The 15,469-nt window shown below is 35.1% G+C and overlaps 2 protein-coding genes across 2 annotated transcripts in view; one reads left to right on the top strand and one right to left on the bottom strand.

The window, feature by feature from the left end:
• LOC106464340 (prolyl 4-hydroxylase subunit alpha-2-like) overlaps positions 1 to 1,340 on the bottom strand; it is a 34,160-nt gene extending 32,820 nt beyond the window's left edge. Inside the window, exon 1 of the mRNA XM_013924470.2 lies at positions 1,216 to 1,340. The gene's annotated coding sequence lies outside the window, so the exon portion shown is untranslated. The remainder of the gene's footprint in view (positions 1 to 1,215) is intronic.
• Positions 1,341 to 11,525: 10,185 nt separating this feature from the next.
• LOC106464342 (prolyl 4-hydroxylase subunit alpha-1-like) overlaps positions 11,526 to 15,469 on the top strand; it is a 35,830-nt gene continuing 31,886 nt past the window's right edge. Inside the window, exon 1 of the mRNA XM_022392029.1 lies at positions 11,526 to 11,645. The gene's annotated coding sequence lies outside the window, so the exon portion shown is untranslated. The remainder of the gene's footprint in view (positions 11,646 to 15,469) is intronic.

The following is a 15,469-nucleotide window of genomic DNA, read 5'->3' as shown; positions in this document are numbered from 1 at the left end:
CGAACCCGCGACCCTCAGATTGCGAGTCGAGCGCCCTAACCACCTGGCCATGCCGGGCCGTTATCTACGCTAGCCATCCCCAATTTAGCAGTGAAAGACTAGAGGGAAGGCAGCTACTCATCACCACACACCGCCACTACTCTTTTACCAACGAATAGTGAGATTGACCGTCACATTATAACACCCCCACGACTGAAAGGGCGAGCATGTTTTGTGGGACGGAGATTCAAACCCGCAGATTGAGAGTCGAGCGTCCTAACCACCTGGCCATAAGGCGTTTAAAAAACTTCTAATATTAGTTTAGGAAGTTCACCCCGATTGTTCAGGTAAGCTTGAAGGTTTATGTTAAAATTCGGTGTTCGATCACTGTAATAGTCACAGTAAAAATAACCCGTTGTGTAGTTTTGTGTTTAACAACAAACAAACTTTGACAAGCTAGACACCTTTCTTGTTGCCCCCCAGTTTTAAAGTATTATTTTCTTATAAAAACTATTTCCAATTATTGATTTCAAAAGACACGTGACAGTATTTGCGAGTTTCTGAATGCAATACACATCATAACACACGTGTTAAATTACAAGATTTATTTTGTGTTGATAGAAATGTTTTTTTAAGGGAAGCTTTATCGAAACTACCAGCATAATTTTCTTTAAAAAAACATCAGTGATAAACTAATTTGAAATACGTGCACTTTTAATTTCAACAATAGGAATGAAAAGTCCTTACGTAAATTATGAAATAAAAATCTCGTATATTTATTTTCTGTATCAAACATTTGCGAACTAAGAATCGGCATTTTTTCAAAAGAAGATATATTGTTAAAGTGGTATGAAAATTTTAAAGAAGCTTTGCACGCTTTGGAAATATAATAGTTTTCCTCTTTGTTTCACTACATTGGAAAAATCATTTAAATTGTGACTGGCATATGACAAAGAAGAGGGAAGATTGAAAATATGAACATATACATTTTGTACTAAAGAAAGAAAAATAGATGTTTAGAACATATTACTATGAACACGCAAAATTTTCAAGATTTTGAACGTTTCGACAATCTTCTTAAATTTATTTGTACTGTACACAATAAATAAAGAAGTAAAAAAAAAATCCTACAATTAGTGAGAAACGATAGTGACAATACTATCGTTCACTAATACTGCATTACACAATCTGCTAGTTTCAATATTATTCTATTTTATAAGAACATATTCAGGTTACCTCCTTTTAGAAACCTTGTTTTCTCCTTTTCCTGTTGGATGCAGTCTTACAGCAGGTTTTGCTATTGGTATTTACTGCTACAGGTTTCCAGCCAGCCCAAACTGCTCTCGAGTGTCTAAGCATCTGGTGGTTTTAACCATCTGCATGCTTTGTGATCTCGATTTGTCATAATAAAAAAAAAAAACTTTTGCTCATGCGCGTCACGTGACACGTGTACCTCTCGTATGGTTTTAAGCTCCAGTGAACAGGATTGGATTGAAGCTGCTGTTTACTGGCACAGAACTATTAATATACTGACAAAGACTAATTTTCTCGTAATTCTTGCGTGTTTTAGTAAGAAAAGTTGTGTTTCTGATACATTTCAGAAGCTTTTTGTTGTTATTTTTTATATCAGTAGTTTCATCATTATGGTTTAATAATTTTGTTCAATAAATAAATTTTAGATTTTTTGTTTATTTTCACAGTACGCTATTTGTGGTGGAATCAAACCCCGAATTATAGCGTTGTAAGTCCCGAAACTTACTGTTGACCTACCGGTAGACATACATTTTATTATTTATTTTACTTTAAAAGTAAAAAGAATCCAAGAAGACCACCACCAAACTTTAAGGGGAGAAAGTCAATTGTCGCGTGTAATGAACATCGAATCAATGATGAGAATTTTGTACATTCTGCATTGTAGGTTAATCGTAATGCATGTTATTTATTATCTTACTGTATCGTACCCGAATAAAGATATTTCCAAAGAAGCTGCATCGTGGTTGTTAGAGACAAAATATTATCAGTTATCAATTGCTGTTAAACACTATTGGCTATTGAGACTGTAATTTGCTGGCCGAGCGTGGCCTAGTGCTTAGCATGCCGGACTGTGTACTCATGGCTCGTAACCTTACACCGCAAGGGTGTGCTCCAACTTTAGAAACGCTATAACATCGAGGGTCAAGTACCTTTACTCACCCCACCCCCACTGAATTGATGGGAAGTCTGAGGGGGCTTGTGACGGTGGAAATCGGGGCTCAATACCCGTGATGAGCACAGCACAGATAGCCCATTATGTAATTTTGTACTTAACGTCAAACAAATAAACAAACAAAAGCACTATTAAGTCAGATGTGAGTAGTCCGTGAGTTGGTGGCCGATGCTGTCGACTAGCCATGTATGCACTAATATGCCAACTCCCACTACTGAGTCACACATAAGTAGACCACCAATAGATTGCGGGTGTTGTTGGTTAGCTGCTTTCATTCTAATCTATCAGTTGAAAATTAAGATATCACCTTGTGTAGCTTTAGTAGGCAAAAGTTCTAAAATAAACAAACAAACCAATTTCAATTAACGCCCTCCCAAAACACACACACACACACTTTTCTGCTGTAGCAAAATTTAAACATTTAGCTGCGTTGCAGGAATATTGTTTCCACACACAGACGCAAAATAAGCTGACAGTGGTTTCGCAGTTTTAATTTTCAGATAGGGCGAATACTGATATTTTATTCAAACCTCTAGAACAAGTTTCTCACATTCACACATCACCTGAAACTCCCTTCAGCTGAGGGTGGGGTGGGTGTAATAATTCCATCATTACACCTCCCATACAGTTTTGCTACGTTGTGATTTCTTAAACCCAATTGGATAAGTCAAATGCCACCGAGGCCATCAGCTTTAGCCCTCACTGTTGAGAATGGAAGTAACCAATATCCATCTTTCCACTGACCTTCTTTCTCTTCTGGTTCCGGGTTCGAATCCCGGTCCCACCAAACATACTCGCCCTTTCAGCCGTGGGGGCGTTATAATGTGTCAGTCAATCCCACTACTTATTGGTAAAAGAGTAGTGGTGGTGGGTGGTGATGACTAGCTGCCTTCTCTCTAGTATTTCACTGCTAAATTAGAAACGGCTAACGCAGATAGCCCTCGTGTAGCTTTGTGCGAAATTCAAAACAAACAAACAATCCTTCTTTCCTACGAAGTAATTTCGCAAATTCATCATGAAATATTGCCTGTCCCTAAATCTTCCAGGGAATTAATATACAAGTATATATATAAAGAGAGATGTAAATGGTGTTTAGTGTGTGTATTATGTTTCTGAAGTTAAAGTTTCCATTTGATCAAGCCGTTGTCTAACGTCATACATAGATAGACAGACTTGCAAGTTTGGATACATTGTATTTTGTATTTATGGCAAAGCTACTAAAGTTTTTATTTGCTGCCATTTGAACTACTGACCAGAGGAATATGGCCAATCAGCAACACTCTACCATCCACCATCTACGCTTAAAGTACGAGGAACATTTTCTGTATCGCACGAATCGAACCCAGCTGGCTGGCTCCAAAACCCATAGCCATACCATAGGGTCAACCCATGTCCTGCAGATAAAATTACCTTAATTTCTGCCAACTTTAACCAGAGCTCAGGTTCGACCCGTGCACTTGGGTAAATTGATTTTATCGTCTTTTTATGTGGAATAAAGATTAAATTTTAATGAATAATATTAAAACTGTACTACAGGTTTACCAGAAGTTAAAGAGGCGTTTGTTTACTATTTCAGGGAGTATTCAAAGTTCACGCATTTTGTTGAACTTTTATAATTGAAAAATAAATTCGTATTCTAACATCACGAAGTTTCTGATTCATATGTTTACATTAAAGCTTTTTCAAATAACTCGGGTAATATTAACGAAAATCAAATGCTTCAAAATTTAGGCGAACAGTTTTGTCTACAAAACAATGAATTGAAATGTTTTACCCTTAAATAAAATTAATAAATCGAGACATCGAAGTTTTTTACTTGCACAATAATTAATTTGTAAAGTTTAAAAAATATAAGATAAAAGAAACTTTATAAAGAAGCACAAAACATTGATTAATTTTATTTTAAAATTTTTGCACAAGAACTGTTTGTTTTACGTATTGATGTTTTACCCTTGTTTGTAAATAAATACTGGTAAATGTAACTCATTCAGTCCCTATGGAAAAGTGTTCATCTCTTTCAAATTCCTGTATAAGTATTTCGAGTATATTCAACAAAATAGAATGATCAAATTTACATTTCTCTTGTGCTTTTTATAAAAGAAAAAAACACACTATATTCTTTAGTAATTCAGCTACAAAACACAACACAAAAACACAATCATAACTTTTAGCTGTTGTTCTTTAAGCTCAAAACTACACAATGAGCTGCCTGCGCTCTCTTCCCCACGGGGATCAAACGCTGGAGTTTAATGTGTAAGTCCAGAAGCAAAAATAAAGAAAAACAATAATTAATTTGTGTTTTTTATATGGGCCCGCATGGCCAGGAGGTTAGGGCGCTCGACTTGCAATCTGTGGGTCGCGGGTTCGAATCCCCGTCACACCAAACATGCTTACTCTTTCAGCCGTGAGGGCGTCATAATGTGACGGGCAATCCCACTATTCGTTGGTAAAAGAGTAGCCCAAGAGTTGGCGGTGGGTGGTGGTCACTAGCTGCCTTTCCTCTAGTCTTGTCTGCTAAATTAGGAACGGCTAGCGCAGATAGCCCTCGTGTAGCTTTGCGCGAAATCCATAACAAACAAACAATTTTTTTATAATATTATTGAATAAAAAAAATGGAAACTTCCCACTTCCAACTGTGGAATTTCAAGGAGAATCAACGATACATTTAGGGAATAATAACGGTAAAATGTGAGATTTCATTTCCCGCGGCGGATAGCACATTGAATGGCTTGGCGTTAAAATAAAATAGTGAGGAAAGTTTCGAGTTTCCGTTTTACGTTTATGACGTCATTGCTTATCTTCAGAAAAGCAGTCTTTCCAACAATTATTCCAATAAACGAATTATAAAAAGCGTGCGTGGATTGTCACGGGCGACTGACTGATAAGAAGGTTTGTAAGGTAAAATGTTCTGAAGACATTGATTTGTGTCATTTTCGTAGAATTAGGTTACGTTTCTAATAGTGGAAAGTATGGGTAATGGGTAATTGCAAAAAAAATTACCTCTGGGCTACTTTTAAGATTTTAACGTCACGTTAGGCTAATGTAGTTGTTCTAGCTCATCCTAAGTCAAAGTCAGAGTTGATAGATTTTCTGGATCCCACGAGGAATAGGAAAAGAGGGAAGTGTCTTATATATATATATATATATATACAAACAGTTTCTAAATGTCTTTTACATACATATATATACAAACAGTTTCTAAATGTCTTTTACATACATATATATACAAACAGTTTCTAAATGTCTTTTACATACATATATATATATATATACAGTTTCTAAATTCCAATTCAAACAACGTACATAGCATAGATTTGAAGACTGTAACAATTCTTCTAGTGCATGGAAATTAGATCACGTTTAATGTTAATTTGCTTGAAAGTGCAGTTTCTTTGATAACCGACGACTGATATAAAATTAGAATATTTTGTAGTACCGTCTGGGTGTGTCCAACACATAACAAGTATAATTTAAAAAATTATAGTCAATTAAAGCCAATTTTACTTTTCACTATTTCTGTTTTCGGGAAGTTTCATTTAGAATAAAACACTCTTGAGTTTGTCGCTGACATATTCTAAATGATAAATAAAAAAGCGAAAAAGAGAGAAGCAGAAATCTCGGCATATTGATTGCATATTATTTTTCAGCTTTTATATATAATAAACTCGTTTTGTATTATTTAACAAAAATAAGTGAAACTTTTATAAACACTATTACATTTGATTTGATTTGTTTTAATCACCATTTTATTAAAAATTTAGATCAATTTTAGCTTTTTAATTTATTGTGCCCCCCTAGACCTGGCTACGCCACTGTTTCACACGAGTTTTGTAGGTGTTTTTGTGATAACACTTTCAACTAAAAAGTAGGGTTCTATCAGCAAAAAGTGTATGAAGGAGGATAATCTCTTTCTTAATCTAAATAAGATTCTGATTAGCTTCGTGTGTGATTTCTTAGCCTATTTCTGTTCTAATAGCTCTGGTGAGAGAGTACTCACGTTTTCGTGAAAATTATTAGAGGCCCCTTTTTCAAAAGAGGGGTAACGTGGCTCAGTGGCTTCGCGCTTTAGACTTGTACTCGAATAGTTAGATGTAAGAGGCTAACCCACGTCATGTTGTTGTGTCCTTTACCCCACTTGTTCTAGTCTATTCGGCTGGATGATGGGTCACCAACTGTTAGCTGGGATTAACCTGCGATGAACTAGCATCCCGTCCAGGGAAAAATGGATCGTCAGTGTCATCCGGAGTTTGAAAGTACCAGCCATATGCGCCTTGCAAATGCACGGCAAGGATGTATCTAACTGACTCATTCAAAATGTTTTCTTATTTGGTTTTGCATCGCTTAACAATATCTTTATGCGATCCTTCTCTTCAAAAAAAAAAAAACGCACAATATCCCTTCAGCCATATGTCATCCCTCCAGCATATGTCATCCCTCCAGTCATATTTCATCCTCTCCAGCCATACGTCATCCCTCTAGCCATATGTCATCCTCTCCAGCCATTATAAATTTGTTGAGACATTTTCTAGTCAGCAAAGTTATATGGGAAACAGATGCCTGTTTCCCGTGTAATTGTAACTCTAGGATCATCACGACATTTGCCTGTTTCCCGTGTAACTGTAACTCTAGGATCATCACGACATTTGCCTGTTTCCCGTGTAACTGTAACTCTAGGATCATCACGACATTTGCAAGGAAACGATGGCTACTTTACGAGTGTTTTCAGAATTTGCAGATAATTATCTGTTGATATCTTCTGGTCTATTCAACATGAAGTAATCCAATAATTCTAACATTTGTTTTTTGAAAATACTCTGGGTCTTTTCCGTTTGGTGTCCACCAACAGATCGTTTTGAAAATAACACCAGTAATGAAATTTAATAAAATAGTTAATAACAAAACATTAAATGATATTTGTTTAGCGAATTTTGCGATGGTAAACAATATTTTTTTGAAGAAATCTTTATCTTTCTTTCTATTTCTCCATATAAATTCAAAAAGATAAGTGCCAACCATTTGGCGGTGAGTTCCACACTAACACTTATTTCTTCGCTTTAAACTGTGCCACATACATTCAATATTTTGGGTATGGCTGCAAGTTTCAGAATCTACAAAATTTTCAATGGGATTTACAGTTTCATGCCAATAAAAATAATGCCAGACGCATGTGCGCACTCAGTCCTTGTAAGAATGTCATTTTTGTATCGTTGGTGGGCACCAAACAGAAAAGATCCAAGACTATTGTTAGTAAAAATTAGATGTTGCTGAGCAGTCGTACACATAAAATATATTCCAATTTTCCTGTATGAGATAGCGTATTTTCAATTGGTAACCTATAATATAACATAATACAAAAATGTGAACGAAACAATGGCACTGATTCAAGAATAACAAACAAAAAGTCATGAATCATAGAATTGGAGGATATGAGTACGCGTAAGCTACTAAGTACAAGAGGCATAAAGTCTTGCTGGATGATCATTATATTTCTGACGTAAGCTATTTATTAAAAGTGAGACTTTACTAAGTTGTAACCTTGACAGAAATTATGTTTTCCAAATCTGTAAATAACAACGTATTGTTTTCCTTTAATTCATGAAACAATGATTACGATTCTAGACTTTCGAACAACAGAAACTGGAAACGAATCGAACACGGTCCTAAAATGTTGAAAACCAGTGCAGAATTAGTATCTGCTTTGTTTTATATAAAGAGAAAATTCGTGCAGGGTTTCTTTAACGCTATTTGAAAACTGCGAATGAAAGGTTTTACAACTATCTGGAATGTTCGAAAATAGAAGAAAATAAAATAAGTTTTGAGGATGGATAAGGTGTATCAAGAACCTAGAAAGGTTACGAACATAAATAGCGGTTTTAATTAATTTGGAATCTAACTGGGGAACCTTCGTGGGATTCTTTAAGTTTCTTCACTTTTGCTACTTATAAATGTGACTAGAGCTTTCTCTCCCGGTCATCCCCCGATGGGACAGCGGTAAGTCTAATGACATACAAGGCTAAAATCCGAGGTTCGGTTCTCCGTGGTGGACACAACAAATAGTTCAATGTGGCTTTGCTCTGAAAAACAAAGAAACAAACAAAACCTTGTGATCACATGTATTTGGATATGAAACTTCTATATTTTCAGCATAGTGGTAAATGTCTTGAATGGCTAATGTAATCATTTTAGATTAAATGAAACATAGTTAAACACAATAATCTATACTTTCAGACCTGAAAAAAAAATAACCAGACACTACTTCATGGAAGTGTTCATTGAAGGTACACAGTGTCGAACAGGTGGCGCCATCTCTCAGTTCGTGTATATTCTACGAACAGTGTAAATAAAATATTTCTTCTGACGCTATATTTAAGTATCACAAGAAAGTAAATACATAAATAAAAATTTAAGAAAGTAATTTGTATTATCATTTAATAATGGTTACTCTACAGTTCAATAACTCCGAAATCGTTGCCATCATTAATTTAAAATGAAGAAATCTATTTATTGCTCCAACACAACCATCATTAACATTATCTTATTTTTGAGCAACTTATTTTAAAAAGCCTTGGCCAAAATCTGTTTACAGTTTATACACCATATTTATATTTTCCACTGTTCCTGGGCTGGTCTAGCTGATATAAAGGATCCAGTGAATCTCCAAAGGCGTGAGTTAGCCCTGTGTTAGAGCTCTGAATTTCGTAGCTGGTGATTTGGGTTCGAATCCGTGCGATACTACAAAATATTCCAGGACTTTAAGTTGCGGGTGCATTAACGAGTGAATTCAATTCATTAGCGTGGGTGGTGGGTGATAGGATGCTGTAGACTGGTTGTCTTCCTTCTTGTCAGTAGTACAAAATTAGGGATGGCATCAGATGACCTTAGTAGCCTTGCCATAAATACACAATCTCTAAAATCAGGTCCCCCCCCCCTTCCAATAGCTCAGCGGTAAGTGAGAGCTCGCACCGCTAAAAACCGGGTTTCGAAACTCATGGTAGGCACAACACAGACAGCCCATGGTGTATCTTTGCGCTTAGTAACAAACAAACTGTGAGATCATGTTAATCACTACTAACTGTGTGGTGACAATTGTCTCTAAATGACAAAAATATATTCTCTTTAGACGATTATTTTTAACTGAAACGATGAAAATTTGTATAGTTGTTGTTAGGCATAAAGCTACCCGATGAGCTATCTGCCCACCGAAGGTGTCGAAACCTGGATTCTAGCGTTGTAAGTCCGCAGACATACCGCTGTGCCACTGGGGGGGCAGGGTGTTGATATCACATAAAGTCATTGGTATGGTTTCAATACCCCTTTAAGGATCATGTCCATTCGTGCTGAGATGTTCATCATTTGCACTGGTATACATTTTGTTATTGATGCTTCCGACTGAAAACTGAAACTCGGATGCAAATGTTGAGCGTGAAATTAATGTAACAAATCCACTATTGACGTCAGTCTACCAATACGTACTGCTATTCGTTCTTCCTAATTTTTAGAAAAAGAAAAAACAGTTAATATCACTTCGATTAGAAATTTTTCTATAGAATACAACTTTGTGCACAAATGGTGGGTGGTTCCGCCATGTGATATTCATCGTATGCACATAAGCCATAATTAAATACAACATAGGAAATTATATTTCAAATGATAAGCAAACATAAGCTGTTAAGTTTTTAATAAGATAAACTAAAAGTAAACGCATCGCGTAGTAAAGTTTGTTTGTTTGTAATTAAGCACAAAGCTACACAATGGGCTATCTGTGCTCTGCCCACCACGGGTATCGAAACCCGGATACTAGCGTTGTAAGTCCGCAGACATACCGCTGTGCCACTGGGGGTGGCACGTAGTAAAGTAGATGAACTAAAGAAACTTGTTGTTGTTGGTTTTTCTCTACAACGTTTTAAAAAGGTTGGTAAATAATCATTATTTTTTCTTGCAGATTGCGTGAGCTAGCAACTTTGATCATTAAATTTGCAGAACTCAGCATTTACATAATGTAACTGTGTGTCAAGTATCAAGTTATTAACTGCTGATTAACCAAGGGGTAGAACGTTAGGCATATCATCAATCGCAACATAGATAAGAAAGCAAAATCGACTAATGCCTTCAGAATGAAATATCGATAATTTATGTGACGGTTTTCATAAAGTCTCTAGAGGAACCTACTTCCCTATATTCGTAACTGTCATTTAAATTAGATGGGATGAATCTGAAGCTAATTACGAGTGAAGAACAGAAATGATAATTTTGACAGCTTGTCCTTACTGATATGAATATTTGATATGGCTCAGAATAAAAAGGCCAGTTCCTGAGATGTTTCTTAGCTTTTAGGGAACGTTATGTTTATCTTTATGATTTGTTTATAATATTTTTTAAAATCACGTAGGATTTTGTTTGTTCGTTTCTTGGATTTCTCACAAAACTACACGAGGGATATCTTTGCTGGCTCTGCCTAATTTTGAAGTGGTCTCCAATTATTTACCATTATGTATCACATCAAGTAGTGATCCTAACACAAAGAGCCTTAGCTTGTTAGGGAGTGCATCAATAAAGTTTTGCTTAATCTTAAATATTATAATAACTAACAGTGCAATAGCTGATCACAGTGCGAACCATGAATCGAGCTTTCGAGGATCGAATGTGGTGCCTATTGGAGACCAATGTACTAGAATGAAAGCAGTTAGTCAACACCGGCAACTCTTGTCAGACCCAATAACGCAATCACGGCTCCAATGTGTATAAACGGGACGCGAACCACGGAACCTCAGACTCATAGTCCGGCACGCTGATCACTGGACTACGCTCGGCACATGGCATAGGAAAGCTCTCTGTTAACGCCAAGCACGTCTCTCTTTATCTTATACATTTGGATGTTGATCCAGTCTTCAGGTTCGTAATTTCGTAAAACAAAATCCAAAATATTATTTCTAATCAAAATCAAACTAACTCTTGTATCTCTAGTTTTCATCTGCTCACTTCCTCGACCACATTATATGAACCTGACTGTACTTATAAAATTGACCCGCGTGTCAAAGAAGTGAGGTCTAATGTAGCTTCTAGAATCTTGCTTATGTAGGTTAAATACCTGTTTACCTACTTGTTCTTTCACATAGGGTGTCCTTGCTTTCACCTGATTGGCTAAGATAAAAAAAGATGAATCAAACGAGGATGTCTTCCATAACTCTAGGGGCTTTCACAGGTTGATCTCTTCCTGGCTAGTTCCAGTAAAGCACGTGTTTGTGTAGCAACAGCATATTTTTTTTATACTCTGTTTTACCAAGCGTTGCAATTTCTTTCCTGGTTTGATTTTAGTGCCATCTGTGGCTGGTAAGTAACGAGTTTCAAGTTATTCTGGAGGGTTTTTTTCTTTCAGAGATATAGATTACAAAGTGAATGCTCGCCGATAAATTGAACTGCCTTTGTTGTAACAAACGAAAATTGAAAGATCTACAGTCAGGTTTGTATATTTATATCACTTATCGACAATGTTAATTATGCGATTTATACTGAGCCAACGTATTAAACGATTTACCACAAATTCTGATGAAGTTGAATTTTATAAGTGTGAAAGGCTTAGGTTTGTGTTAGAGTATATATATACGTCTGTGATGTAGAAAGTTGTATATATGTTGTGTTGGTTGTGTTAATTATGTGATTTATACAACCACACTGTGGAAAACAACTGATTCAATATAACTTGTGTTAGTGTTGAATAAATTGATAACTCTGAAAAGTGGAATGTTCAGGTTTGTGTTAAATTATGTAAAACTAGGATTAAAAATGTTATCCATAATCTGTTGCTGTTCTGTTAATTTATGAAATCAATTTTCATAATATCCTTAAAGAAGATTGTACAATAAGTTGTAAAATGTCAATGTTATACATTTTAGATTAATTGTATTATGTTTATTATGAACTTAAAAAACAAAAACAAATGGAGGATGTAATTTGTTTAAAAAAATCTTACCTTAAAAGTATGTCTTAACGCTCTCTCTCTATAAAAATGTCTAAATTACAACAAATTCTAGCAAATCCAGTTGTGCTAGTTATATGTTTATTCTACTTGCAATGTTTGTGTCAGGAAATAGGAAATTTCGAACTTTAAAAACAAAACTTCTGTTTTATTGTAAACCTTGAAGTGTCTAATTAATATCACCAAGTTTTTTCAACTACCAGATCTCTCGGTTAGACGTACTTATCTGTTTAACTGCTACTGTTATGATGCACTTTTCATGGAAACTATTTTAAATATATTTTTTTTTATCATTTTGTGATGAAGTCTTTCTATGGAAAAACTTCAAAAACTTCTTCTACCCGTTTCAACCATCGTGAAAATTTATCTTTTTAATTTTTCAGTAAAGTTCGATCAAAAGGTTCAGGTGACTACATCAAAACTCTTTTTAGTTCGTTTGCAGTTAAGTTTGGTTTGTTTGTTTTGAATTTCGCGCAAAGTTACATGAGAGCTATTTACGCTAGCCGTCTCTAATTTAGCAGTGATAGACTAGAGGAAAGGTGGTTAGTCAATACCACTCACCGCAAACACTTAGGCTACTCTTTGACAGGTTTTTATTGAGCCGGATTCTTCACAGTAGATGTCTGTTGGCGATAAATTTCAACAATAAAGGAACAGCACACAATCTACTTGTTTTAAAATAATATATTCAAAACAAGTCGAACGTTACACTATTGGTTATCACAGTTGTATCCAGAGCTTTGACTAATTGTCTCTATTTCGCCAAAGTCCACACAGGCGGATTCAATTACTTTAGGACACCCTTTGACAAGACAAATTATTCTCCTCTATCTCTGTTATTACAATACAAGCTTTGAAATTCACTTTAGAAATCGCACGTTACGGCTAAACTGATAGGCAGTCTAATTTCATTTTTACTTTCTCTAACTTACTTACTTCACTTACTTCCTAACTTGGTTGCCAATATATATTGCCCAACTCGGGCTTAAAACTTTCTATACGCTACGAGATGTTATGATGTAACAATACTCAATGAAACAACGAGAAACTTAGACGGTTCTAGTAACGTGACGTCAATTCACAATAATTGAACTACACAACAAATAATTCGTCAACAGTTACGTAAGCAAACCTGCGATGAATTATCGCTTCTAAAAATACAAAATTTAACACTCGCACTTTATAACTATCTAAATCATAAGTCTCCTATTAAATTTATATGAAACAGTCGTGTATGTATAACACTTTTAATTCTATCGCCAAGGGTATCCTTTGCTGCGCATGACACAAAGTTTTAGTGTCTTACATTCAAAGTTTTATCAAACTACTTTTTGTTTATGTTATACCAATTAGTATAAGTAAATTACCATACAATCTTAGCTAATAATCCATATTTTAATAGTATATAAGTTCTAATTTCTAAATTTTATAAGGCAATATTTTAAAAAAATTCAGAATTCCCCTAGTGTGAAACACGTGACACATTTTCTCTGGGTATCTTCTCCTCTCTGTTTTATCCACCACCTCTACAAAGTGTACGAAATTAAATGTAAATTACTCTATAAAATAGTCATTGCTCAGACAAACTATAATTTTTAAAGCCTTTAATTTTGTTTGGTTACAGAGCTGTCAAATAGAAAATCAGACCCCTCCTGCCACACCCACCTGTCACATTCTCTCTTTCAGAATTTGGTATTAGTTCTCTCTTACGTTTAATTATATATTACCTACAACCAATAGAAAGTCAAGGTCTTCATCTATCAAATGAAGTATTGTATCATATTGTGTTCTGAACGGAAAGTACAAGCTTCATTCCCATGGGAGAGTTAACGACTAACCTGATGAATTTGTAACAGCTCTTGTTGCATAGTTAGAAAGGCAGAAAAGACTTATAATATGAACTGAAAGTTGGATGTATTAAATCTAAAGACTTTAAACGAGTACAAAGAGGTTACGTGGTCGGTCAAATTGGCCAAGACCATGTTGAGAGAGTTAAACAACGAATATTGGGATTGACCGTCACATTATATTACACCCAAGGCTGAAAGGGCGAGCATGTTTGGTGTGACGGAGATTTGAAATCGCGACTCGCAGATTACGAGTCAAACTCCCTAACCACCAGGTCATGCCACGCCTGCAGTTAAGTGTCCGATATTTGCGAAATGTAGGTCCCTTACTCATGAAAAGCCTTACCTTTTAATTTCACACAATGCTAAGGTTTTCAGTAATAACATGTTGAATGGGTATGTAAATGTAAAGAGAACTAAAACAATCGCAATCTGAATAAAGAAAATCCAGTTCGTTGTTATTGGTGTTTGGAAATTTAATGTTAGATATTGAAAGTAGTAACTGCTACAGGGACTAATCGTGAGTAATAGATCCTAGATAAGTAGGATCTGTGCTTTTGTCAAGAACGAAAAATATTTTATATTTACCATTGTTAGATGTTTTTGGTTAACCTGTTGCAACATGAGACAATTTCGCTTACTGCATTGTGAAATTAGTGTCGTTTTCTTAGTGTACATCCACAAAATGGGCTATTTACACTCTGTTCACGGCTGGAAATCGAACCCCAGATATTAGTTTTGTAAATTACAAACGATGTTACAACATGTGAGGTAGTTTCTATGATAACATTGTTGAATTGGATTGTCGTGATTATGATTACATTGTTAGGTTTAAGTGTCGTGGCTATGATAACATTGTTCGATAATAGTGTCGCGATCATAATATTATGCTACGAATAATATTATTGTATCGAAATACAATACTTTGAAAAATAAAGTTTAGAACTACGTTTTTAAATTCATTTAAATTCAAAAAATTTCAACAATTTATATTTTTACTGTGTTTATTTGTAAAGCTCGAATTTGAAAATATTAAACCAAGTATGGAGCCTATCTATATAACTAGCTATCTGTCAGTCTATATAACTTTCTATATATATATATCTGTCTGCTTGTTTATCTGTATTTCTATCTATCTATATATATATGTTTATTTATCTACTTGTCTATCTTTCTCTCTCTCTATCTGTCTGCTTGTTTATCTGTATTTCTATCTATCTATATATATATGTTTATTTATCTACTTGTCTATCTTTCTCTCTCTCTATCTGTCTGCTTGTTTATCTGTATTTCTATCTATCTATATATATATGTTTTTTATCTACTTGTCTATCTTTCTCTCCATCCTATTGTCAGTTTGTAAGTTTGTTGGCCATTATTTTTGTTTTTTGAGGAAAAGACTTGAACAAAATACTGATGAACCTGCTGTTCTCCCAGTTGATGACAAACACCCTACAGACA

The sequence above is a fragment of the Limulus polyphemus genome, unplaced genomic scaffold (genome assembly GCF_000517525.1).
Source record: "Limulus polyphemus unplaced genomic scaffold, Limulus_polyphemus-2.1.2 Scaffold1622, whole genome shotgun sequence".
NCBI lineage: Eukaryota > Metazoa > Arthropoda > Merostomata > Xiphosura > Limulidae > Limulus > Limulus polyphemus.
The sequence above is the reverse complement of the archived record's forward strand: the minus strand, read 5'-3'. Positions and strand labels throughout refer to the sequence as shown.